Raw genomic sequence first — 19,970 nt, forward strand, 5'->3', positions numbered from 1 at the left:
CCAGCTCCCTCAGCCGCTCCTCAAAGACTTACTCTCCAGACCCCTCACCAGCTTCGCTGCCCTTCTCTGTACCTGCTCCAGCACCTCAATGCCTTTTTTGTGGTGAGGGGCCCAAAATTCAATGGGTGTTGTCTTGTTCAGAGAGCTTAGTCTTGTCAGCAAGTGGGGCACCCTCTTAGCATTCCAGGAAAAAGCCTGCTTTCCAAAATCAAGTCTTGCTATGACTTCTAGAAACATCTTAGTTGTAAAAACAGTGTAGGTGTGGGCTGGGGCTTTCTGGTTGGAAGTCAGTTGTTTGGAATTTTGCAGGTGGCGGTGGCAGTCTGTCTGTTCAGAGGATCCCTGGCCGTGGATTTGTGCGCTGTTGGGCTGCCTGCTGTTGACTGTCCGTTTTGGAAACCCTTACAGTTGGCCTCCAACACTTTTTGTGGCCATCCACCAAAAATACTTAATGCCACAATACTCAGAGTAGGGTTTTTAAACTTACTTCTTTAAATATGGTAGTTGCCAAGTGATAGCTCTGCTTGCAAGAAGTGTTTCATACAAGTCTGTCACAGGCCACCACTGAAATGGTTTAGAAATTACATCAAAGGAGCTGGAGCTCTTAATTATTTTTTTTTATTTGGTGGTTTTTTTTTTTCCCCTCAGTGATTCGAGGGGTGTAATCAGGCCTCATCTTAATCACCTTGAAGGAGTTACCTAGATTTATTGAAATCATTATATTCAAAAAGATATGGATACATGTATCTGAATGTATGTGTACCCGAGCGTATGTAGAATAAAATCCTTAGCATCCCATAAGATACTGAAAATACAAGGAAACTGTTAATGATTGCCTTCAAAATTTTGATGTTGTTGATTGAAGAAAACAAAAAAAAGAAGGAAAAAAAAAAAAAAAGGAGATGATGGGCTGTTTTCTAAACCAAATGCAGTGCCTACATACCTGCAGATCAAAAAAGATAACTTCTGTATGTATTCCTACTTTGGGAAGATATTTAAAGACTGTTTTGAAAGAGAAATAACTTCTTTGATACAGAAATATTTAAATCAGTATTTTTAGCCTTGGTGAATTTAATCTGTTTCATGATAAGGCATCTATGGAGTCATCAACGTTTTATTCCTGTTTTATCGTAGGCAGGCTATGTAATGATACAGATATTTGAATAAAATAATTTCCTTTATTCTGTGTGTATTCTAGATATCTAAAACAAGCTAAACTGCCATTCAGGTTTCTGGGGCGTATATGGAAATAGATAAAAATTTCAGACCAACTAAAAAAATTCCACAGGAGTTTTTCTTGCCAGTGCCCCTGCGGGGGGGTACTTCAGTTTTGTTCGTGGTAGCAGAATCCCCCGGCCTTTGGGACCGGGGGCATTTTTACCCTCCCCATCCAAAGAATCCCAGGCTGCCGTGACCGTATCCACAAGCCCATCACAATACAGACCAATACCTGCGAGCACACCTACACACGGTGTGTACCCACACACCACGCAAGCAACAAACCACCATGGGGAGGGAGAGCAGCGCCTTCACTGGCACCTGTGTGAGCCCAGGCTGCCCTCGGGGGTTACAGCTCCACGTTCTTCCTCCCTCTAGGGCCTCAAGTCCTTCAAACGTCTCCTGCTCCAGTCGCTCGTGCTCCTGTTGTCCCACTCGTGGGCTAGTCCCACGTGAAGTTTGCTGGCATTGGCACGTGCGTGCACGCGCACGAGACCAATTAGAAACTGGGTGCAATAAGGACATCCGATGGACCGCAGCCATGAAGTGCAAGGCTGGTGCATTGAAGTGCACTGGATAAGCTGTCTACATCGGACTGCCCTGCTTTATCCTTGCTTTTTCCATGCTTGTTTCTCTCCAGTCTACCTTCCTCCCTTTATGCGCCTTCAGTACTTTCCTTACACATCCCTTAGTAAGTTTTGCACATTGCTTCAATCCCCTGAAAAAATCCCGTAATAAATTTTAGCTAGTCCTCAAACTCTCTCTGTTCTGTCCCTAAATTCTCATTCCCCTGTATCCTCTAAGAAGTGTTACATCCCTTTAGGTAATCCCTCAGTTTGCTCAGCTTTATAGGGTGTTTCCTATGCTTGTTTTAGTGGGTATTGCACCAGGGACAATGATCTGAATCGTTCTCCTTTGATGATTTTAGGACTAACTGAAGTCAGCGTGCTTGATTTTCACGAATTGTTCTGATCCTTGCCGTGGCTTTGTGTTTAATTTGCCTACCCTTTACTCAGGTAACCTAACACGCTCTGTTCCATGAAAATACCTCTGCGGTGCCTTCTGAGCCTAGTTATTGGAACAAGGAGAGCAGACCAAGAGTGGACCAAGTCGGAGTAGAATTCATCTTGCTTAACCTTAGATGTCTACAGTACAGGCACAGTGAGCAGCTTTGTGTACATGATCTCACTCTGTACTTGTGGAGATAAATAGTTATTTTAGGGGACATTTCTCTCATACTTCAGACCTTTATATTATGATTTAAAACTTTGTTTTATTTTAGAAGTAGCATTATGATATGAAAGGTGGCTAGTTAACTTGTGAGTGTCTATCTAGGTTTGGACAGAATCGCACACAGCGGCAATTAGGTTTAAGATGAGCAAAACCAGCGACAAGTGAACACCTTCTGGAAGTTCTTGTCGCCTATTTGCCATTGCAAAAGTCTAAAAACTTTTGAAGGGAGATGAATGAGGTTCTGTAGCTGAGGACAAAGAAATTTCTGTGGATAATAGCGTGTGGGAAACTTGAAGAACTCAATGTTATACTAGAGAAAGATGGAAAGGCATTTGAAGAGGGACTTTAATTAAAAAGAAAAGACTCTGATGTGCTCGCCTGGGACTTTAGAAGGCATGTGAAGAATTCTAGGACAAAATCAAAGATCGTAGTTCAAATACCACCACCTAAAAACTGCTGAAAGTGTCATTCCTTACTATATTAAATGAAAAAAATACACACTTCCTCTGAGTTGAAGATCATGTTCTTTATACGCAGCTCAAAACAAATTTAAGGACATATTTTCAAAGGTGATGAGTAATTACTGTTATATTGACTTTAAGCAGAGCTGCTGTTTTTCAGTGCCTTGAAAGTTTGACCTGGGATCTCTGTGGATTTTAGGATATAAAGTGGAAGATCTTGGGATTTTGAAGTTTTTTCTTATATTAATAAATGTTAGTATACTTAGTGGTTTCATTTTGTCCAAGTCTGGAGCCGTTTCAGCAGATGCAAATGATGCGTTTTCAGTGGGTAGATGGATGCGCTCAGGAGTTTATAGCATGTTGCATCATGTTTTCTACTTTTAGGGCTTGCGTGGGCAAAACCAAAGATCTTTCAGCAGACAAAGGAGCATTGCTGATTATTAAGAAGATAAATGGATGGAGTTGGTATTTTGACCGTCATTGTAAAAATGTGATTAAAAACCACAATATGATAGAAAACCACAGATTTAATATAGATTTAGTAGACGTGCTGCACTCACGTATTTATTACAAGAATGACATCCAAGCCTCTAACTTGTGTTCAAGCAGAGGGAAATAATTTGAAGCTGTGCCTTTTTTTCCAAGAGCCTTATTGTAGAATTAGACAACTCCCTTTTTTCAGCAGCCTGAAAAATACCATTAATTTGCAAAACAGCGTATAAAAGCTGTGATGGCGTAAGGTACAAGTGAACGGTGGGAGGTAGCGAGGGATAGGGGATCTGTTAGGTCTGCCAAGAGAGGCCATTGCATCAAACACCTGCAGGAGGCAAGTCCAAGGGCTCATGATAGAGCCAAACCTTATCAACAGCTGCAGGTAGTAAAAGCTCCTGCTTTTACTACGTGGGGCAAACAGCTCTGGGTAGCCAGGCAGCAGCGTTGGGTCATTACTCATTTCCCTTCCCCTCTGCCCTGCAAGAACAGCCGTTTGCTGTTTTTCTGCACTTTGAGATGTAGGGTAAAGATCGACTGGTACCTGAGGATGAAATCACTCCTTCATATTTGTAAAATTGCTTTGGTCAGAGGATTACAGAATTCCCAGCAGTACGGCTTGCTTTCTCTTCTCTTCTTGTTCTCTTCACGTCCTGCTTCTCTAAATAGCACCTCGGAAATTCTTGCTGCTTCTATGGTCATCATTGACTTTACTGTATCGCTTAGCTTTTGATAACCAGAAAACTGAAATACTTACTTCTTGAGACTGTTTCTGCCATATAATATTATCTGGTGGGACATTACCCCGAATCTCTTCCAAACGAGGATCATTAAGCTCTGGAAGACCTATGGTTGCTTCAGTCATTTGCAGAAGCCTACGAACCTGCACTATGGTGCACGTGGTGTCCGGGATGTATTAGGGGAAAGGAAACCTGGTCTCAAAAATGCTTGGAGGATGAGAAGAGAGGAGAGCCAAAGGGGAAGGATTATTACTAGAATATAACAAGGTTTTGCAAACTGGCCAAAGGGGTGGGGTTTGGCATGGCAGGAGTTGGGGGAGCTGCAACGCACGGATGGGTAAGGAAGGAGTGTGTCAGCAGTTTTCTCACTCAGTTTGAGTTAAGATGATAGGGAAAAAATCAATCTATTTTATGCTATAAGAATGTAAGGCAAAGTATCTAAAATGCCTACTACTTCCCCCCCCTAAAATGGGATAATCCAGCATTTAAGTCTGAAGGCAAAAGATTCATTGGCTCAGCTGGATATCTAAAGGTATCATATTTATAGACCAGCTATTTCAGGAACGGAGCCTGTGTTCTTTTGCATCACTTAAGGCAAAATATAACCTTGGCAAACAAAACCACTGGCAATATTTGCAGTTGCGTCACTCTCAAGTGAGTATTTAACATCAGAAAACGTTAGGACATTCATGATAAGCCACTGTTTTTACATAATCCTGTCAGTTATGGCTGTCCAGTGGCTGCGGTACAATAGCTTGAACAGAAAATGTTCGCTATCACAAGTTAAAGCAGCATGGAGTAGGTAACTGGATTATGATATTGATGTCAAACTGTGGAATAAACTTAATACAATAATTAGATGTCTAAATGTGATTTGAAACTAGGGTTTAATCAGAAGAGGGTTTTTCTTCCCCCCAGGAATAAAAAGAATAAAACCAGGAATCTGGCTCAGTGACAATTCTTTAAATTATGGACAATGCATAGTAATTTGCTTCAGAAGACAAAATACCTTTATGGGGTTTGTGCCTTATTCTGTGGAGAGTCTTTTATGTGAGCTGCCCTAGACAGAGATTTTTCACTGAGCTCTGTACATTGAAGAAATGTCATAGTGAATTTTGGACCGAGTCAAAATTCAGTTGAATAGTCATGCTACGGGATGCATTGGTGGTGGCAGACATGGAAAATGTGGCAGAACAGACCAAAACTAAGCTCTCCAAAAAAAAAAAATCTATTAAAAAAAGTTTTCTTAAAATGTTTAGTAACCAAAAACCTTATTCACAAGATGGGAAGAGTTGAAATGGTGTGCAGCGGGACGCTAAACTAACCAGTCAAGTCCTTCAGCGAGAGGTATCTGAAGGAAGAAGCTGCAGATCAGTCAGGTTCTCGTTCTATCCGTCTGTCTTAATTCAACCCACTTCTCATATCATCAGAAGCGGAAGAGTTCAGCTGCCTTTAAGACGTGCTATCACAAGCCAATACCTTCCCATTTTCCAAATTCTCTTGCTGAACTGCTGCTTTGGTTAATACTCAGTTGAAAACGTGCCTCTGTAAAGGCATGATGTGAAGGGCCACGAACGGGGCCTGCCTTCGTCTGTGCAACTGCGTCTCGGAGTAACCAAAGGGAAGGCCAACACTGAGAGCAGTTCTCCGTCCATTCTGTCCTCACCCGCAGGTGTATGTTTAATGCATAGCTACAAAAGACTCCCAGCTTGTCGTGAAGGGCGTTAGATTTCCCTGTTGGAGGCCAGCCACGGAAAAGCAAGGCTTGCCACTTGAGTCACTTACTCACTGATGCAACCATGCAAAAGTTGCCGTTTTAATAAGCAAGCTAATAAATGGCACTTCTCAAGACTTCCCTCTTACGGAGCAATCTGAGGTCACACTGGTTTTCGCCACCTTTGTTTTTTGACTTTCTGACTTCAGGACATTTTATTCAGTTCTGACAGTTCCGTAACGGCATGGTTTTTATCACTGTCTCCAGGAGGCAGATACCATCAGCAATGTCCAGACCTACACGTGCGTGACCTGACCACAGAATTTCACTGTCTGGAAGATCTGTTACCTCCAAAACGTGGTAAATTCATTATTAACTCCAAAATAACTGGCTAGAGATCTTGGCCCATCTGGTATCTTCATGAAAACTACAATTTTTTCTGGGTATTGTACGGGGTTACTGAAAAATTCAGAGTTCCTCTTGAAAGCTTTCTGAAAGTCAAGACAACCCAGGTATGTTTGGTACGTGCCGTGTGTTGCTGGTGTGCTCCAGTTGTTCAGTGCCAGGGCCCAGCCCGAAAACACCATCGCGTAAGATCAGGCTGCCAAAAGCTATCTGTTGTTCTTAAAGCACCTGAAGATGCAGTGATGTTGCAAATCCAATTCAGCTTAAGTATGTAGAAGAATTTTCTGTAGCAGACTGTGATGCTATGTCAGTTTTACAGTTGCTGAAAGTGTCTTTCAGGTAGTTTTTTGAAGGTTTTTCTTCTACATTCTTCTACAGTGGACTAAATCTCTTGTGCTCAGTTCACGATTTAGAGCGTCAGTTTTTGTTCCTTTTTGCTGTCTTCTTTGAGCAGATCTGGTCTGTTTTACCCTACCCTGTGCCTTTCAGTCCTTCATTTTTAAGCTACTTTTAGCTTAATGCAAGATGATTTTCTCACAGTTACTGTCTTATTTGAATTATCCAAATTGATTTGATTTTTTTTTTTCAGGTGACAGGCCAGTTTCAGTATGCAGTGAAAAGTCTCCTCTTTAATTTTTTTTTTTTTGGATGGTAATAATATTTCCTCATTTGTTTTTTATTAATTTGTTCTAGCTATGATTAAAATCACCTGCAAGCTCTTTGTGGTCGGAAGACAATCTGCAGAAGCCCCCTTTTTGCTGCCTGCCAATGTGATTGAGTTTCTTCATAACCATTTATTCCCTTTTTCCATTTTTAATGGCATTTTGGTCTAAGCATTTGGGAGGTTCTGCTTTGCTGGTCCCTCTCTGATGATGCCACTTTGTAGCACTGCAGTGCCCCCCCCCCCCCCCCCCCCCCCCCGCTCCTTTTTCTAGACTTTGAAAAATACCAGAAAATTCTTGGTTCTACTAACGTGTTTTACTAAAATTTGTTTATGTGAAAGGTGAAAATTATGTCTGTCTGCAGAAGACTTGTTTTTTAAGAACTGACGTTTGAATTCCATACACTGAGTGGTGATTTTCTTATTTGCTGCTTCTGCAAGTATTTGCTGCTTCTGCAAGTATTTACTTTAAATTTATTTGCATGATGGCAGCACATGTTGTGCTCACTGTTGGCACATACAACTTATGTGCCCAAACATTCAGAGAAAATTTTTGCAGGTTAAAACCTGGTGTGCCTGTGTGCTTGTTACAACCAGTCTGATGTGATTTTGTGGGCAGAAGAGCATGTTCAGTCTGAAAAAAAGACGACTGAGGGGGGATCTTATCAACGCTTGTAAATACTTAAAGGGTGGGTGTCAGGAGGATGGGGCCAGGCTCTTTTCAGTGGTGCCTGGGAACAGGACAAGAGGTAACGGGCACAAACTTGAGCATAGGAAGTTCCACCTAAACATGAGGAGGAACTTCTTTACCCTGAGGGTGGCAGAGCCCTAGAACAGGCTGCCCAGAGAGGTGGTGGATCTCTGGAGATGTTTGAAACCCGCCTGGATGCGTTCCTGTGCAACCTGCTCCAGGTGACCCTGCTCTGGCAGGGGGGTTGGACTAGGTGGTCTCCAGAGGTCCCTTCCAACCTCTGTCATTCTGTGATTCTTGCCATCGACGCATGATTTAGTTATCAAAGTTGGATGACCTCTTCATTGGTGCTGCTGTGTGAACAAATTCCAGGTACCCAAGTCATGTTCAGTCCATAATTAGTTGTCCCTACTCTCCCATTGATGTCCAGCCATGTCAATGAGAGTGTGCTGCTGCTAATGAGGTTCTGTAAGATGTTACAGAAAGTGGTTTTGTATCATGGTAGCACTTGGAGGGTTTTCATCCTCACCTACTACCTTGAACAGTGTACCTGCTCCTTTGCCATTAATTGCTTCCTCGTCTGTCTCGCAGGGCTCTTTACATGGTGTCACTCACAGTCAATGCAACTCTCTCTTTCCCTCCAGCTGGGGAACCTGAGTAGTCCATGATTTTATTATTGTTCTTCAATTTGATACAATCTGTTCCTGACCATCTGTACCCACTCATGCTGAGAATATCAATACTGTAATTTTCCATCTCCCTCATAACTTGAGCTGATTTTTCCAGCTTGCAGCATTGTATGTACATGCCAGAATCTTATACATAACATGGAGTGACTCTGGAGCAGCAGCTTCTTCAAGGTTCGAGCTCCTTGCTGAGGCAGGATTGGACTGATGCTTGTTGCACAGATTTGGGACTATCCACTAATCCAAGGAACGGTGATGGAAATTGTCATGGAGACAAAGCGAAGACTTAGCCAGTAATATTTTTAAAGAAGAAGGTGGTCAGCCTTGCATCCAGCTCCCACGCTTGAAGAATCGAGAGAGGAATTTCTGTCTGGCCTCTATCTTTGATGTACCCAGCCTTGGTAGACCTGTCGGGAGTTTATATAATCCTGCTGAGATAACTCTTTGGATCAGAGTCTCCTAAGCAACCCAACACAGCAAGGTACTAGTTTCAGAAAGGGGGAAAAAATATGGGTTTGCCTCTGTGTGTGTGTGTGTGGAGGGGTGTGTGTGTGCACGCGGGTGTGTGTACTCTGCATAATTCTGGCAATTTGTATTCTAGTGTACTCAGAATTAAGCAGGTTAATTTAGCTTTTCCTCTATTTGTTCATATCTGGTGCTTAGAGGATTTTGAAAATCCTATTCTCAACCATCAGCTAATTTCATTTACATAGAAAATACTACAACTGTTATATGTTGACTGGTGGACTAGTTTATTATCGTTTTTTTGAAATGCTTTTTTCTTCACATAATGTCTTGAAGTAAAATGCTTCTAAACGGCATGTGATTAGAAATCTGATAAATTAGGTCCTTTCAGTATTTAACTAATCCTTCAGGTCCTGCAGACTCCTACATTTGTGTGTGTGTTTAAGAATATGAGGGGAAATAAAGATGCATAATAGACTATAACAAGAGGTTTCAGTGATGTTATAAACCACAGGAGTGAAGTTCAGATGGTTTATGGTCCAGTTAACAGAAACTCTCAATAGAATTATATCTCTATAAATCAAAATTTGTCTTTTGCTTATTTTCTATATGTGATTCTGACTCATAAATCTATGCCCTGTAGAAATTTCTGCTCCTTCTTGAGTCATGCAAATGTTGCCTCCTATCACCCCAGATCTTGCTTTCTCCAGTGATTAGCCCTGTTGCACCTTACTCTCGTCATGTATTTTTTACTTAATTTTGGGGCAAAAAATAATATTGATTTTCCTTCTTTTTCAAAAATGACGTAGAATTCATTGTACTAAAATTGGGAAGTACAAGAGGCAATCAGTATACACATGATGCAGAACCAAATAGGAAAAACGTTAATGTAAACACAAACAGAATACTTTATGCTACTTCCTTCATGCTACCTTCATCCTGCTTCTGAGGATGAAAATCTGAACGCAGCAAAGCATCATTGATAAGCACACGTGGGCATCACCAGACAGAGAGACAACATACTCCTCCCTATGAAAGGATTTAGTCAGGCAGAGAACAGGTTAACCCTTTCCTCTTTAAGCTATTCTGTGAAAGAGTAAAGCAAAGCTGAGACATCTTTGCATGTGCTTCTCATCCTATGTACTGATACAGAAAAAAACATGACATAAAACAATGGAGTTAAATAGTTACTGGATATGAAATCATGGACAGTAGCAATGTGGACTTCAGGGCAACAGCAGATGAATGAATGTATGAAAGTCTCAGATGCTACATCATGTGAAAGAAGTCACAAGAAGTGACTTTCTGACTAGAAATGAGAAACGTTTCCTTGTGAGAGAAGCAAGCAGCCTTGTGTCCAACATGTCCTTGTTGCCTTCAGATGTGAGTCAGCAGTGCCGTCCCTAGCTGCCCTGCAGTCGTCTGCTGCTACGGGTTAGATGCAGCTCTTGTGTTTGTAAATCTTAGGCTGCATCTGCGGAAGGATAGAAAGAATTTAAATTTTTCTTCTGTAACAGAAAGGTTGAGGTGTTGAGCAATGGAAGTGCTCTCAGTAATAGCCAGATCAGCAAAATCTGCCTGCCTATTTTGAAATGAGGTTGTCGATGTTCTGCTGCAGACAATGGCCTAAATGACTTTTTTTTTTGGTATTGAAGTGGGTTGTCTTTGAAGTCAGATCAAATGTCTCATCTGTTGGTCAATAAAGGGCAACAAAGCTGGAGAAAGGGCTGGAAGGAGTGTCCCACGAGGAGCAGCTTAGGACTTTGGGCTTGTCTAGTTTGGAGAAAAGGAGGCTGAGGGGTGATGTTATTGCTCTGTACAGCTTCCTGAGGACGGGAAGTGGAGAGGGAGGTGCCGATCTCTTCTCCCTGGGATCCAGTGACAGGATGCATGGAAATGGGTCAAAGCTGCACCAAGGGAGGTTTGGACTGGACATTAGGAAGCATTTCTTTACCGAGAGGGTGTTCAGTCACTGGAAGAGGCTTCCTAGAGAGGTGGTCGATGCCCCAAGCCTGTCAGTGTTTAGGAGGTATTTGGACAATGCCCTTAACAACATGCTTTAATTTGGTCAGCCCTGAAGTGGTCAGGCAGTTGGACTAGACAATCATTGTAGGTCCCTTCCAATGAAATAGTCTATTCTGTTCTTTTCTGTTCTACAAAAAGCATCATCGATAAAGCTTGTAACCTGGAGATTGGATCCATGGTCTGTATAGTTAGGAAAAGCAAGGAGGGAAAACCCCTAGATCACTGCTGTAATCATTATTTCCTTGGAAAAGTCAGGTTGACAGTTTTATTAAAACTAGATCACCAGAAAAGTAACCCGTTTTTAATGCCAGTTTGTCAAATGTTGACTTGTCCTACACTCCTCTTTCTTAGGACACAATGATTTTTACATAACTAGCAATACTTTATTTCCATATAGAACTCATTTTTCTATATCTTTTATGACTGAGTTTTGGATACGGGTGTTACAGGCTACTCTATGGTTTTTGAACTGCTGACAGGCAGTAATGCTTTTGAAAATGATGGTGAATGACAGGTGAATACCTATGAAATCCATAGTATCACCAGCAAAATGCCATCAATTATTATTGACAGTTTCTTGCTTGCTATCCTTTGAAATAGCTGGCATGGGGAAGAATATGTACACAGAAAGGCGGCTATTCATCAGAACAGCTCACATTCAAGATAGAAATGTAGGAAAGAATGCACATAGATAACAAGAGGAATTTATTTGGATATTTACTGTTAACGCTTTGGTGGAAAATAAAAAAGATGATGGAGAGAAGAAGTACCACAGTAATGAGATGAGAATTGTAAGGACAGGACTGCGTTACTGAAACAACTATAAGCATCTGACCCTCAGTGCAGCTGGACACCTTCTTGCTTTCACACATGCAACAGGTTTATTGCCCCCCTAAATTATCATGTAGAACAAACTAAATCCACTGGGCAGTGGATGCGAGAAAGCTTCAACGCCTGCTCATTTGGCTCTGTGGAGAGCACGTAAATTTGCTGTGGAAATCTTCCTTGTGCAGAAATAGAGATGAGGCTGGGAAATCTTTCTGCACAAGTGTATCCTGCCTGGGCTTTGGGGCACTGATCTGAATTGTGGTACAGTGGTTAATGAAATCCAGGCTAAGCAGCAGTTTTAGCTCGGTGGTGTGTACTTTTTAGGTATGAGGGTAGTTACCAGTTCTGTTCTTTTCCTTTCCAACTCATAAACCTTGTGCTTTTGAATGTGTCATCCACTAATTTGGTAGCAGATGTGGTCCCTTTTATGAGAGACAAGGCAGGCTTTAACAGCTGATAGTCTAAAGTATTGTCTCACTAAGAGATTCCTTGCACACTGAGACTGAAATAACTCCCTTTACATTCAAAGAAGGAAATTCATTACACTTACTTTTTCTGACATACTTCTTTAAAATGCAAGATGAAATGTCAAAAGTCAGCTCATATTTTATTACCTCTTCCCTTCCATCCCTTCCTTCACAAGACAGTTCTCCACAGAGAATGCTTTTTATTCTGTCCACTGCGGAAACAGAGAATGTGTCCAAGCTGCTGCTTCTCCTACCTCGCTATCATCGGGAAAAGCTGGAAATAAAAATAAACCCATAAGTTATCATCCATTAATGTTTTAAACATCTTTGCTGTCTGTCAGCAATTCTAACATATGCTTTTTGTGTCAATTTGTAAGATACTGTAGCCTAGGAAAGGTAAGAGTTGTACTCAAAGGATGTATATTTTCTTAGACTAATATTGCTAGTAAAAATAGCCAAGCTTTTGTGCACAGGAATCCCTTCTCAGAATGTTTTGATTCCCTACTTATTAGGAAATCATTATGAATGTAATTATATTAATGTAGCTAGCGAATGAATCTTGTTTTAATCATACTTGTGCTTTTAAGTACGGCAGAATCCTGGTCTGGAGAGCAGAACACAAAGCAGGCACCGTCGTGTTACCGCGCGTTTGCTGACTCTCATTTGGCCTAATGCGTTTTTTCCCTTAGCCTAGTAAAATGCCAAAGTTGATTAATGTTGATTAATACTGTTCTTCATAAACTTTTCATGCTTCACAGTTTGATTTTATCCGAGGTATGTCAACTAGTATTATGGGGAGCTTTTTCAGGAAAACACTAGTAGAAAGTGTCAAATAAGCACTAATGATCCCAATACACAAGACTGTTTTCCAATTAGACTTTGGCTTTTATCATTCTAGTGCCTTCTGTCTCTGGAGTATAAAATGAACTTTCACCAAATACCGGCTCCTTTCTTCACGTACTGGAGCTAAAATTGTACTGAAAGACCGTTTGCTTGAATAAAAAACCCCACAGCTGCCTGTATCCTTATGCTTTTAGAAACATTTTAGCAGTGCTACCACTCCTGCCTTTACCTATTGTTTGAATTAATTGAACTTCCTGATTAATTTTCTGGTCATTTGGCAGATGTGAAGATAGGTAGATATCTAGATAGAAAATACCATATGCTAAACTTTACTTATCATCCCTTTTGGGCATGTTTTCATTATCAAAGCTGCTGTATTCCAGGTCTGCGAGAATTAACATTAGTTGAAAATACAAACAGGTAAAGCCTTTGGATTTTGAGGAAAACGGGCTGCCAAGCCAGGGTTTTCTTTCTCTTGACAACAGAGAGGCCACAGCTTAAACTGGGTGCAGTGAAAGAAGGACCTCAGTAATTGGGCTGGTTTTGCATGGATGGATGTTACCTTGAGAACTCCCCACTCATGTGATATGTTGGGAAAAGCTTAAACAATTTCTCTCCAGCAATGCCCCTCTGCCTCCAAAATCTCTCCTTAAACATCAATTTAATCCCATTTTATAATAACATCCATGAAAAAATAGTCATCTCCCACTTTATTGCTGTCTTCTCATTTCAACCTGCTGCATTTATCTGGAGTGCCCGCCCATTGCATTTTGTCTGTGGCTCTGAGCTTTCTGTGGCGACAGGCTGTTGTCTGGGCTATTTTTTCTACCAATATCTAGGGCACTAGATGCTTCATACATGACTAGGCTTTCTAGGCATCACTGTAAGAACAATAATAATTTGGGATATTATTACTACTTTTAATAATGAATAATGAATTGAGAGACAGAATCATATCCTAAACTCCATAAAAAAAGAGGGGGGGGGGAAGGGGGCAAATAATCATTTCTATCTTGTATAAAATCAGGAGATTTGGGACTTTCAAGCTGTCACTTCAATAGGCGTGAATATATTCCTGAGATCTGGTACGGGATACTCTGTACCATCTCTAAAGGACAACCTTATGACTGAATGAAAAAAAAAATCACACGGGAATTAAGAATACTGGTGTTTCTTCTGAAGCGGCCTGAGTTTCAGAAATGTAGGAGGGGTCGGGGAAGAGGGATTAGAGGGCAGCAAACAGGAAAGGCAGTGCTGCATCCATACCTTTCAGGAACACGTGATAATGTTCCAAGCACCTACTGTGCCAATGTGAGCCTGTGCTTTATGTGTTGAATAATGTCTATGTACTTGTTATTTGGGATTTTGAAACCTGTATAGTATCTGACAACTCAGAACAGTTAAAAAGAAACCAAAGTGACCAAGTTGGGGACAATTTTTAACACCAGTGAAGGTATTAAATACCAATGAATGGCCTATGAGTCACCAGTACAAATAGACTCTCGTATGGTTTTGGTAAGATTCTTGAAAATTAGCTGGACAATTGCTACACTGTTGAAAACAAAATCCTTGATTTATTACTATCAGGGCCTGTTCAGAGTACCGGAATTAAATTACTGCCCAGTTACTTAGAAACGTTGGTGATAAAGGTCAAGAATCAAACAGAAATGTATAACCAAAGAACCCTCATTATGCAGGAATTTTTAGCTTCTTTCAAAAATTCCTTCTTTGAGTTTCAACTGACTGAACAACAATCAAAATTGAATTTCTAAATTCAGACATAAAATACTGAATAAGTTTAAGATCCTGTAAAGACTCTTACCTGCACCTTTAATTCAGCATGTTGTATGTCACGCTTAGTTCAGCCAGAATATTTCAAACTGAGCATGTAAACACAATTGCAGGAACGAGACATGATAAAGTTTTTAGAATTGATCATATTTACCATCTTATGAACTGTATGTCTGTTTATAATTTTTACAATAAAGCTGTTTATAATAAAACATCCCAAGCTCTAAAAAACATGTTTATCAAGTATCCCATTCATAGAATCATAGAATAGTTTGGATCAGAAGGGACCTTCAAAGGTCACCTAGTCTAACTCCCTGCAATGAGCAGGGACATCTTCAACTAGATCAGGTTGCTCAGAGCCCCATCCAACCTGAGCTTGAATGTTTCCAGGGATGGGGCATCTACCACCTCTCTGGGCAACCTGTTACACTGTTTCACCACTCCCAGCATAACAAATTTCTTCCTTCTACCTAGTCTGAATCTACCTTCCTCTAGTTTAAAGCCATTTCCCCTTGTCCTATCACAACAGGCCCTACTCAAATGTCTGCCTCCATCTTTCTTATAAGCCCCCTTTAATTCTTGTAGGGTCTCCCTGGAGCCTTCTCTTCTCCAGGCTGAACAACCCCAACTCTCTCAGCCTGAAATCTCACCGATCTGACCCTTTCTCCAGTTTCCAGCCAGCTGTGCTTACAGAACACCTACGTGCCAGGGCCTCTCCCGCATCGCATTTCAAAATACAACCCGGATACCAGCTCCTCGGTCCAATGAGAAAAGGCAAATCAACCTCTCATCGCCCAAGCTAGTTTAGGAATAAGGTTGAAACTCCTCTGTACCCCCAGCAGTCACCATGATGCCCACGGTGAGCCCACACTCCTTTAATCCGAAAAGTTTTTGTTAATGGTACTTCCTGAGCAGAGAAAGGGTTTGGAAGCCGGTAGGATTAAGTTACACTCTTCAGCACAGCTTAAGGGCTTCCCCCTTCTGACTCTGTGAAGATACTGATCACACGCATGGAGAGGAGGAAAAAGCGGGGGCACTAGCTGAAAGACCAATGCTTTCCCATCTACTGCAGACAGATCGTTTACACCAGTGAAACTGTGAGGACGTTATTTCATTGAGTATAGTTGACACAAGGGTATGGGCAGTACTGTGTAAACTACGGATAACCTTTTTTTTTATGAGAAATGAGAGTAACAAATAAAGAAAACTTTTACCCATAAATATCTAGCGTTCTTCTAATCACTTGTGGGGAAGTATCCAACTACAAGCAATTTGCTTGGAGCAGAAAAGAAATTGCATATAGAGTAAGCAAAATCCTCGTTAAAGAAACCAAATGAAAATGTAGGTGGCATTATGCAATAAAATTATCTTCCTCAATTTAGACAGGGGAAAGCTGGGAAAAAAACAAGACCACACCAGTAAACCAGTCCACGATGGTTTGATAGCACTTAGCATAGGACCTGGGAATCACAAATTGTTGCGGTGTAAAGTTTTGTCCTTCCTCAACAGGAATTTGAGGCAAAATGTCTCCAGGAAGAGTCCTACAGGACGCATTTCTTGCTGGTTGTACATCTGATTTGATCCATCAAGAGCCTGAGTACTGGAGGTTTTCAACCAAGAACATGTTTTGCATTTTCTCCATTCACTGATCCATAACCGAATACTCTAAAGCCCCTTTCATGTCAGCTACATAAAGATGTTTTCCAAGTGAATGTTTCAGCTTGAGACCAAAATAACAGAAAGAATTAGTTACACTGGATTTCTCCCTTATACAAAACATTATAAAACAGATGTTAGCATTACCTTTTCAGGAAAGAATTACACTTAGCATGCTTGAACGATGAATCTACCAACTCATTTACTCTTGTAGTTGCTATGAGGAAGGGAATGGGAGTAAGTATAATGAGACCCTTAGTGAAAGACATTTTGTGGTGATATATAAAACCAGGTTACAACACCGCTGTTTCCTTGGGAACCCCTCTTGTCTAACAGAACTGGAAAGGAACAGGGGAAAAAAAAAAGGATATCAGAAAACTTATATTAATAACTCTGCTGGTGTCAGTACATTTAGATGACTTAGAGAAGCCACCAAAAGAAAGTATCGTGTACCTTGACTCATTGGAGGGAATTTTCAGTTGCATATTATACAGCGGAAGAACAATTTCAACAGAAGAATGTAAAACAGGGATGGGAATCTGTTTTTTCAGAGTATGGTCGTGAGTTTGGAACGAGAGCTGAGGTGAACAGGAAGGGCAGGTACCTGGAGACATGAGGACGTGAAGGTCAGAATTTAGAGCCGTTTCACTATGAGGGAATCGCAAATGAATGCTCCTTAAAACTGAGTTTCATAAATGATCATACTACATGATAATAATTCATCTTGTTGTTTGATTGTAAGTTATTGTTGACACCATTACTCTGGAGTAGGTAGAGAAGTCTGTGCTCTGAGTATATTTTCATCAGTATGTCACCAGGGTAATGTAAATAACAGTAACAGCGTAAGACAATTCTGTGCAGGCTGACAGGAATGTGAACAAATAATGTTTAAATTTAATTGTAGGAAAATGTGAGGAGTGATAGGTGGAACTGATGGGGAGAAAAGAAGGTAGAAGCACAGGAAGGTCAAGTGGAACCCTTTCTTCAGTGAGTCACAGGATGTCTTCTGCTCTGAATCTGCTCTCTCTTTTCAAATCAAATAGCTAGATAATATACGGGGATTACAGTTCCTGTCCCTGGATTTGTTTGTTTATAGTTACCCGCTTAATGGTACAGGATTTAGTGGGCACAGCGCAAATACCAAGGAGAAAAGAAAGCTCTTGAAATTCTACAATCATGCTGAGAGCAGGCATTTGTAATTTGTGGATGAAAAATCACAGGCGCATTGAAATGATTACAGAAGCAGGCACTGCAAATCCAGACAGTTCAGAGGTAAACATCCATCAGAAAGAAATTCGGATGAATGAAGCAACGCACAAAGAACTGTAGTGATGTCTTGCAACAAAAACTATGGTTGGAATATTGTTAGCATTTATGGTTGAGACATGGCATGAAGTATTTTTGGAACAACTGTGTAACCCGACAGGGTGCAGAGATTGCTTTCAAGTGGTCTGGTTCTTTTTAATTATTCTTAGAAGCGATTGAGTGATTTCTCTCTTTCCTCACTTCCCCAGGATAAAATGTAGTTTCACAAAGAGATCAGTCCAGTTAATTCTTCCATTCAACATTTATAGATTGATAAGGACTGTACTATCTTTGGTAATCTGATGACACACAGTTCTACATTTCCTCCTCTTTTTGTCTTAGATGCCAGATTTATCTAGTGCCTGGAAGAAACAAGGAACTGGGTGAGAGCCAGCTGGCTGGAATCCAGTCTGAAAGGTGAAGGTGATGTGGACTGGAAGAGCAGAATGCTTTCGGGACTCGATGAAAAATCATGTAGTTTCTTTTACGAGGGTATCTGCTTAAATATAGTCTGCTCGGTTTCTATACAATGGTTTATGTATAATAACAAAGGCTCTATTATACCTAATTTTACATCAAGAAATGGAACAGCCTCCTTTCAGCTAAGGATGCCAATGATATTTCTTAGACAAAATTGAAATTTGATGAATATATGTGTGTGACAATAGCCATGGGTTACTAGCAAGACTTGCTTTACCACAGCCAACCTGTCATGTCGCTCTGGTGATCTGTTCCTCCAGAACTTGTTTCCCAAAGGAATGATGTCTTCAGCCCAACATCGCATGCAGAACTCTTTAGCTAATGGAGGCACATGCTAGAATTTATTCTCTGTAGAAACACAGCTAATGAAGACCAGGATACTTTCAGGAAGATGCCTTTTTTTTTTTCCAGGCCTTTATACCTGGTTATAATTTGGTGTCATAGTCCATTAGAAATACCACCAGCTCCAGAAATGTATGATCTGTGACGGAGATTTCAAACTGTCCAAAGCAAACCTTACAAAACAACTTTATTATTGCTACATACACTTGTAAGATATCCAGCGCTCATGTGAAATAGGAGTTATGTCTCATAATGTGAGGGAACAGCAGGTAGAACTCTACTGTCTGTAAAGAGATTGAAAACCCACAGATCTGGATTGAATCATTTCTTCAGCATTCTTGGACAGGTTATTTCCCATTTATTTGGGCCGGACAGCATTTTGAGCATTGTCCAGAAATTACTTCTTGCCACCAAAATGACAGCTGAGGTGAGGGATTTACAGGTACCAAAAGCGTTTCGAGAGGTTTATTGCACCCCCCGCCTGGTTTCCAGGGCGGGAGGAGGACTTCCTTCTCCAGCCTCCTCTCATCGGGCTCACGTTCCTGCTCTTCTGGGTTGGAGGAATCTGTCCAGACAGACGCTGGGGCGGGTTTCACACCTGGCGCTGGCTGAAGGACGCTCCCGCAGGACGTTATGTCGGCGGCCGCGGAGCAGCAGCTCTGTCGGGCGGGATGCGCACGGCCCAGCCGCGCTGCTGCTCCCGGCCCGGGGGAGCGGGCGCCCGCCCGGCTGCTCCCCGGTTCTCAGCCTAAACTGCAGACCGCGCCGTCGGGCCTCCGAGGGGACGGGGCTGTGGCAGCCGCGCCACCCTCCCGGGCCGCTTCTCCCCTCGCCTTTCCCGCTGCATCCTCCTTCTCCTCCTCCCGGGGCCGGCGCTCGCGCCCAAAAGCTCTTTCGCCCTGGGGCTGCTCTCGGGGCCGGGCCCCGCCGAGCGGGTTCCCCTCTCCGCCGCCCCCCCGGACAGCCCTGGCGGCGGGAGCGGCCGGGGCGGCGGCCGCGCAGCATCTCCCCGCCCTCCCCTCCTCACCTCCCCCCGCGCGCGGCCGCCGGGCTCGGTCCTCCCAGCGCGTCGCCGGTGCCTTGGCTCCTCCTTGTCCTTCCTCGCGTGATTTTTATCGCGTCCATTTTTTTTGTGCGGGGATAAATAAATAAATAAGGAGCGTAGCCAGCCGCCCCCCTCCTCCCCCCCTTCCCGCCGCCCCCCGCCGCCCAGCGCCGCTAGGGGCGGCAGCCGGGCCCCGCGCCGCTCAGCCGGGGGAGGCGGTGGGGCGATGCGGAGTCCCCTCCCGTGACTCCGGCTCTCCGCCATGCCATGGGTTAGGCGGACTACATCCCGCAGCCGAGAGGGCACCAGCCAAGCGAGGCGGCGGCAGGAAGCGGCGCGGCGCGGCCGAGAAGCGGCGGCGGGAGCGGGAGGCGGCGGCGGGAGGCGGGCGCGGCGCCCCGCGGCCCCCTCCATGGATAGCGGCG

General features: G+C 42.5%; 1 protein-coding gene across 2 annotated transcripts in view; it reads left to right on the plus strand.

The window, feature by feature from the left end:
• Positions 1-8,375: 8,375 nt before the first annotated feature.
• The window catches only part of RIMS2 (regulating synaptic membrane exocytosis 2), a 503,494-nt gene continuing 491,899 nt past the window's right edge, over positions 8,376-19,970 (plus strand). For both annotated transcript variants that reach the window (XM_074577608.1, XM_074577599.1), the window contains exon 1: positions 8,376-8,779. The gene's annotated coding sequence lies outside the window, so the exon portion shown is untranslated. The remainder of the gene's footprint in view (positions 8,780-19,970) is intronic.

The sequence above is a fragment of the Larus michahellis genome, chromosome 2 (genome assembly GCF_964199755.1).
Source record: "Larus michahellis chromosome 2, bLarMic1.1, whole genome shotgun sequence".
NCBI classification, from domain to species: Eukaryota; Metazoa; Chordata; class Aves; order Charadriiformes; family Laridae; genus Larus; species Larus michahellis.